This window comes from Schistocerca gregaria, chromosome 2, assembly GCF_023897955.1.
Source record: "Schistocerca gregaria isolate iqSchGreg1 chromosome 2, iqSchGreg1.2, whole genome shotgun sequence".
Taxonomy (NCBI): Eukaryota; Metazoa; Arthropoda; class Insecta; order Orthoptera; family Acrididae; genus Schistocerca; species Schistocerca gregaria.
This window is the reverse complement of record NC_064921.1, coordinates 479,122,880-479,130,874: the sequence shown is the minus strand read 5'-3', so window position 1 is coordinate 479,130,874 and position 7,995 is coordinate 479,122,880.

Below are 7,995 nucleotides of genomic sequence, written 5' to 3'. Positions count from 1 at the left end.
AGTGGCAACTATTTATTAACAGCTCATACAAAATAGATACATATTTCGAAGTTTCACTGACCTTCAAAGTAGTCACCAGGATTGTGTATAACCGTATAACCCATTGCCAGCGATGTGAAAGTCGTAGGATACTCTTAGCAGTGCCAGTTGTGTTGACAGTTAGAGCGGCGCAGTCTATTGCCTGATGAATTTGTAGCAATTCTGAAGCGAATACTGTGAAGTGTTTCCTTCAATTTAGAAATCAAGTTGAACTCATGAGGGCTCAATTCAGGGCAGTGCAGTAGGTGGTACAGCACTTAGCAGCCTCATCAGTCAAACAAATCAGTAACAGCTTGCACCATACATGCTTGAGCATTGTCCCGCAAAATGATGGTCAGGACTTTCAGAAAGTGTCTTCACTTCTGTCTCTAAGCTGGTCATAGGTTGTGTTCCAAAAATGAACAGCGTAGAGACAGAAGTGATGGCACTTTCTGAAGGACCTAACCATCATTTTGCGGGACAATGCTCAAGCACGTACGGTGCAAGCTGTTACTGATTTTTTGACTGATGGGGCTGCTAAGTGCTATACCACCTACTGCACTTCCCTGACTTAAGCCCTCATGGCTTCAACACGATTCCTAAATTGAAGGAAATGCTTCACGGTATTCATTTCATAACTGCTACAAATTCATCAGGCAATAGACTGCGCCACTTGAACTGTCAACACAACTGGCACTGCTAAGAGTATCCTACGGCTTCCACATCGCTGGCAGTGGGCTATACACACTGAAGGTCAGTAAAACTCTGACACACGTATCTATTTTGTACGAGCTGTGAATAAATAGTTGCCACTGTTAAAATTCCAACCCTCGTATTTGCTGGAACAAAATTTAAATTTCTGATGCATTGAGTAGTTGATACACACATAAACTAGATTGAAAATTTTGTTCATATTTTTTGCACTGTCGTCCTTCGGAATTAACTAATACAAAACACATGCTCATATCTTCATTGCTCTGTCTCCTGATTGCCTGGGGTGAGAGGTCGTGTCAAGTGGAGTGGGTGAAGTGAGAAAGGGTGTGAGGTTGGGGAGGGCAGAGTAAAAAGAACAGCTGTGGGCTAGCAAGTGAGTCATTAACAGATGTCGCCTTCTGCCTCTGGGTGTGGTGGAATGCTAGAATACATAGGTCCTCTTGCAATCACACATAGAATGGCAGGTTGAGCAGCCTACTGTTCATCTGTGGTCAGGTGGAAGCTTAGCTGTTTGTGCAGCAATCTTCATTACATCAGACATCTGTTGGATCATGTTAATCATTTGGCTGAACATCTTCATGAGCATGTTGACCAGACTGCCAATGCCACTCCTCCTCAGTGCATCGACATAGCTCTTGTTGGGTGCTGAGTTATTGTGGCCAGTGGCTGCTAGTGCCACCTTCTGCAAAGCTGACATCCTGCTTAGTTTTCTTCTGGCTGGTGGCACTGGAAATGGTCTTTTTCACATGTACTACAGCTCATAGTCCACACCACAGACCCAGCTCATGCAGGCTGCCTGCCTGCTCATGCAGTGTGTGCTTTCAGAAGTGCTTGCATTCTATTGGGAATTATTTTGATCATGGTTTACTGCATCAGAGGCAGGCAATTGCAGCAGGTGTATGTCCTTGAAATTGCCCAATCGGCTAGCACTAGGTGGTGTGTCAGTTAAAAAGTGCTCCTCCAGGTAGTTGACATCACGCAAAGGCTACACACGGACAGTGCTGAGAGCAGACAGTCTCCTAGTTCTTTGATGCTCTATAGGGTAGCACACATTGGCAAGCTAATGCAGCTTTGAATTTCGTGCAGCTGCAATAACTTCCCATGCATTCACTGCCACAGTTAATGCATGTTGGCTTGTCTCCTCTTTGAAGAGGGCTTGGATGGCCACCATCACACAGACATCAGGCATCAAGCTGTGGCATGCTACGTACCCATAGAACTGATATCTGAAACATTGAGGCTACCGTAGCCTCTACTGCAGATTATCCACAGTGACAGCTGTCTCTTGCCCATCTTCACCTGTGTTCAGTTATGCACCATTCACTCTCCAAACATGAAGTCATCAGTTTTTTTTCTTTAAGGTGATCAGGCTGCATGGACCATTGGAAGCTGTGATAAACAGAATTGATTACATTGTTTGGATGTGGGGTGCGAGCGTAAAACAGTCACCAGTGTGCTGCCATTTTTCTCGTGCTTCTACAGTCGTCATATATATGCAGGTTGACTCCCAGTAGGTCCTTCCTTTACTGATTTCTCAGTGAAGTCAGACTTGAGCTACTGTGTGATGACATGCAGGAATCTTTGTTAGTCATCTTTCACTTGTATGGCAACAGGTGGAGGTCATGGCTACTTCTGCTGGGCAGGTTGTGGGTGAAAGGTGCTGTGGCTGCTGGTGTGGTTGCAGCTTCTTCTTCATCCAGAACTTTGAAGACACTGCTGCACTGAAGCTAAGTTCGGCTCTCCACAATGTGCATGCCGGTTCAACTCATTTGGCTGGCTGCAAGTGTAGACCAACCTCTGTTTTGCACCCCTTGTTGGAGTGTGAAACACTGGTAGCAGGTCTTTTCTTCTGCTCATCATCTTCTGGTGGCACTCTTGATATCCCTTGTCGAGGCGGAACTCCTTGGTCTACCTTTCCCTGTGTTCCTGCGGACTCTGAACTTCTAGCCTCTAAGCAGCTCCCTGATGTCTGCCACTCCATTTTTCATGCTCCTTGCCAAAGAAGAGCTTGCCGGTCTGCTTCTCCATGGAGTTCTTCGCCGAACTCCATCATAGTAGCTGCAGTTGACCAGCGTCTGTATATGTATTCTCCAAGTTACTATTTAGTGAGTGGTGGAGGTTGCCTTGTACCACTACTAGTCATTTCCTTTCCTATTTAACTCACAAATAGAGCATGGGAAAAACGACTGTCTATATGCCTCCATATAAGTTCTAGTTTCTCTTATCGTCATGGTCCTCATTCAAAATGTACAATGGTGGCAGTAGAATTGTTCTACAGCCGGCTTCCAAATGCCGGTTCTTCTAAATTTTCTCAATAATTCTCTACAAAAAGAACATTGTCTTCCCTCCAGATATTCCCATTTGAGTTCACAAAGCATCTCTGTAATACTTATATGTTGTTCAGACCTACTGATAACAAATTCAGCAGCTCATCTCTGAATTGTCATGATGTCTTGCTTAACCCTTCCCTCACGCATTGCTCAAGAATGGGTCACACAAGTGTTCTACACGTGGTCTCCTGTATAGAAGAGCTGCATGTTCCTACAATTGCCCCAAGCCTGGATATTTAATTGATGTGTCAAACAGCAGGCTATTAATACTGTATTCTTTTGCCAACTCACCTGCATTAACTTACAATTTTCTACACATAGAGCAAGCTGCCGTTCATCATACCAAGTAGAAATTTTCTCTAAGTCATATTGTAGCTTCCAACAGTCAATGGTGACTGCTTCCCTTACATCATAGCCTCATCAGCAAACAGCTACAGATTGCTGCTCACTCTGTCTGTCTGATCATTTACGTATATAGAGAATAAGAGCAGTCCTATCACGCTTCCCTGGAGAACTTCTTACAATACGCTAGTCTTTGATGAACACTTGCCGTTGAGGACAATACACTGGCTGCTATAACTTAAGAAATCTTTGAGCCGCTCACATATCTGGAACTTATTCTGTATGCTCGCACCTTCATTAATAATCTGCAGTGGAGCATTGTTTCAAATATTTTCTGGCCCTATAGGAATATTTAATCTGCCTGTTGCCCCTCATCCATGGTTTGCAGGGATATTGTGTGAGAAAACAGTGTATCCTGCATTCTGGAAAACTTGCGGAAGGTTAGCATATTTTTGTTCTAAAAACCTTGGAAAAGGAACGGTACCCAATGTGGTTTCGGGCAGAGGCATTTGCTTGCCTTCCACTTGGTTGCATACAGTGCCGCTTTTGCCATTCAGTCATAGCTCGGCGCTGTGCAGCATCCCACTGCCATTATTTTTGGCATTCTCAACCCCCTCCACCAGTCAGTCCAGCACAATGGCTTCTTAGCCTGTCCTTAGCACATACTGTCACTTTATTTACTAACAGAATGTGATAACAAAGGCGTATCTTTTAAGGGATTTTGTGGTCTATTTGAATACATTTATTTTAATCATGGAATATTAGGGCACAATAGATTTGCTTGTGGATATTCAATGCCAAATGGTCTAGAGGATCCATCGTGGATTTTGATGACATTTTTTGGGAACATTCACATGTTCCCAATAAACATTGATAAAGTTTTACAAACACCAATTCAATCTTGCAGAGATTTCTTTGACTCAATAGCACAGGATCAACAGTGCACCTCTAAAGAACCTCCTAATCGTTCAGTAATATTGCACAACAATATTGTGCAGTTTGAAATTCTCACTATATTACTCAGTAATATTGTGGTTCAGACCATTGGACGATAAAGATGCTGCTGTTGTGATAGTTGCTGTATTTTGTTGCAAGCAAGTAAGAAAGGTGTGAATGAAAAATTGGTTCAAGGAGTATCAAAGTTCACTCATGAAAACTTATTCAGAGAATTGAGATTGGACAAAAAAAGTTGTCATAACTTTTTACCTGTTGATGGTCCAAAATTTGATACATTACTGGAACTGGCTGTCCCCATACATAAACACTTCCCCCTGGAAAACCAGCTGAAAAAATATCTGCTTGAAAAAAATTTCAACTTCAGCTTTTGATAACTCCTGAGTAAGCACATGATATGCCTGAAACTGTGCATGTAATAATTTAACAACACAAGATCTCGGAAAGTTTCATTCTCCTTTTGCTTTCCAGTAGTTTACAAATTGAGGGCAAAGCTAACAATTTTTATAAGTAAAAAACATGTTTTAGCCCACTTTTACAAAAAGTATTTTCCAAGCACCTTTTTCCCATTCTCATTAGAAAGACCAAGTTCTTAACAACCTAACAAGTTTGTTGGGTTTTGCAAAATGAACATACGAGGGGTAAACAAGAAAAAAACCAGAATTATTTTTTAAAAGCTATATATTTTTCAAATTGTTTACAAAACAGCCTTTTCCCCTTCAAAATAACTCTCAATTACAACTAATACATTTGTCCCACTAATGCTTCTACTGTTCGAAACATTTTTGTAGTCATCTTTAGAAATGGCTGACCGATCTTCCCTCATTTTTTTTCTTGATTCTTCAATGTTGTGGAATGAGTGTCCTTTCCTGCACCTTTCCACACCCGGAAATAAGAAAAAGTCGCACAGAACTGGATTGGGAGAGTAAGGTGCATGGGGAAGCAGGATCATTACCATTTTTAGCCAAAAACTGTCTAATAGAGATGGCTGTATGTGCAGGTGCATTGTTGTGGTGGAAGAACCAGTATCCTGTCTGCCGCAAATCACATCTTTATTGACAAACAGTGTTGCACAATCTTTAAACTCCCAAATAAAAGGCTTGATTGATGGTCTGACCTGGGGAAACATACTCTGAATGAGCTTAAGTCCTTGGCATCAAAGAAGCAAATTAGCATTGTTTTGATGTTTGATTTGAATTAACTTTTTTTTTAATGGAGTGTCAATGACGTCTTTCATTGGCTTCATTGTTGCTTTGTTTCCGAGTCATAAGTCGGTCAGAATTTGAGGGACAAACTCGGCAGCAACCCTTCTCATACCCACATCTTACAGTAAAATTCACTGAACCGAGTTCCAAGATAACCCACTAATCTCTAACAGTTCATCAATGGTCTGCGAGCACAAGCTCTTGAATTTTTCCAATATTTTTGTCGATTTGGGCAGTTGATGGACATACAGAATGTTTGTCATCGATTGACATGTTGCCATTATTAAATCAAGCAAACTACTTGTACACTTTCCCACAGCGCAATCTTCGTAAGCTGTTTTCAACATTAATAGAGTTTCAGCTTTGTATCGAATAGAAAAAAAAAAATTCACAGCTGCATGTTGTTTACATAAACTTGCCATCATAAAAAAACAGCACTAGCAAATAACAGTTGCTGCATATAAACAGAACAAGCCAGGTCAACAAGATGGGCAGCACTGTACTGACAGTAGGTTGCACTGTACACACCTAGTGGCAGAAAAGTGTACTGCACAAGCTCCGCCCGTGCCAATGTTGTTTTAGTTCTTTTTGGGTACCCCCTTGTATAAGACCCTAGAAAGCAGCAATGAACTGAAGGAATAGTGAAAATGTGCCCATGTTGTGTGTGTTGGTACTCAACTGAATTCTCTTATCTTTTATTATGTATTACAATTGTTTAGTAGTCTATGTAGATTCAGAACAACTTGAAAAACTGTGTAAAAGGGGTGTCATGTCATCACGGCATATTTTAAACAGTGGGAACTCCAGACTGCAATGTCAACAATATGTGTTGTTGTTGTTGTGGTCTTCAGTCCTGTGACTGGTTTGATACAGCTTTCCATGCTACTCTATCCTGTGCAAGCTTCTTCATATCCCAGTACCTACTGCAACTTACATCCTTCTGTATCTGTTTAGTGTATTCATCTCTCGGTCTCCCTCTACGATTTTTACCCTCCACGCTGCCCTCCAATATGAAATTGGTGATCCTACCAACCAATCCCTTCTTCTAGTCAAGTTGTGCCACAAACTTCTCTTCTCCCCAATCCTATTCAGTACTTCCTCATTAGTTATGTGATCTACCCATCTAATCTTCAGCATTCATCTGTAGCACCACATTTCAAAAGCTTCTATTCTCTTCTTGCCCAAACTATTTATTGTCCACGTTTCACTTCCATACATGGCTACACTCCATACAAATACTTTCAGAAACGACTTCCTGACACTTAAATCTATACTCGATGTTAACAAATTTCTCTTCTTCAGAAACGCTTTCCTTGCCATTGCCAGTCTACATTTTATATCCTCTCTACTTCGACCATCATCAGTTATTTTGCTCCCCAAATAGCAAAACTCCTTTACTACTTTAAGTGTCTCATTTCCTAATCTAATTCCCTCAGCATCACCCGACTTAATTCGACTACATTCCATTATCCTCGTTTTGCTTTTGTTGATGTTAATCTTATATCCTCCTTTCAGGACATTATCCATTCCATTCAACTGCTCTTCCAAGTCCTTTGCTGTTTCTGACAGAATTACAATGTCATCGGCGAACCTCAAAGTTTTTATTTCTTCTCCATGGATTTCAATACCTACTCCGAATTTTTCTTTTGATTCCTTCACTGCTTGCTCAATATACAGATTGAATAACATCGGAGAGAGGCTACATCCCTGTCTCACTCCCTTCCCAACCACTGCTTCCCTTTGATGTCCCACGACTCTTATAACTGCCATCTGATTTCTGTACAAATTGTAAATAGCCTTTCACTTCCTGTATTTTACCCCTGCCACCTTCAGAATTTGGAAGAGAGTATTCCAGTCAACATTGTCAAAAGCTTTCTCTAAGTCTACAAACGCTAGAAACGTAGGTTTCCCTTTCCTTAATCTATTTTCTAAGGTAAGCCGTAGGGTCAGTATTGCCTCACGTGTACCGATTTTTCTCCGGAATCCAAACTGATCTTCCCCGAGGTCGGCTCCTACAAGTTTTTACATTTGTCTGTAAAGAATTCGCATTAGTATTTTGCAGCTGTGACTTATTAAACTGATAGTTTGGTAATTTTCACATCTGTCAACACCTGCTTTCTTTGGGATTGGAATTATTATATTCTTCTTGAAGTCTGAGGGTATTTCGCCTGTCTCATACATCTTGCTCACCAGATGGTAGAGTTTTGTCAGGACTGGCTATCCCAAGGCTGTCAGTAGTTCTAAAGGAATGTTGTCTACTCCCGGGCCTTGTTTCGACTCAGTTCTTTCAGTTCTCTGTCAAACTCTTCATGCAGTATCATATCTTCCATTTCATCTACATCCTCTTATAATATTGTCCTCAAGTACATTGCCCTTGTATAGACCCTAGAACTGGGTTTCCATCTGAGCTCTTGATATTCATACAAGTGGTT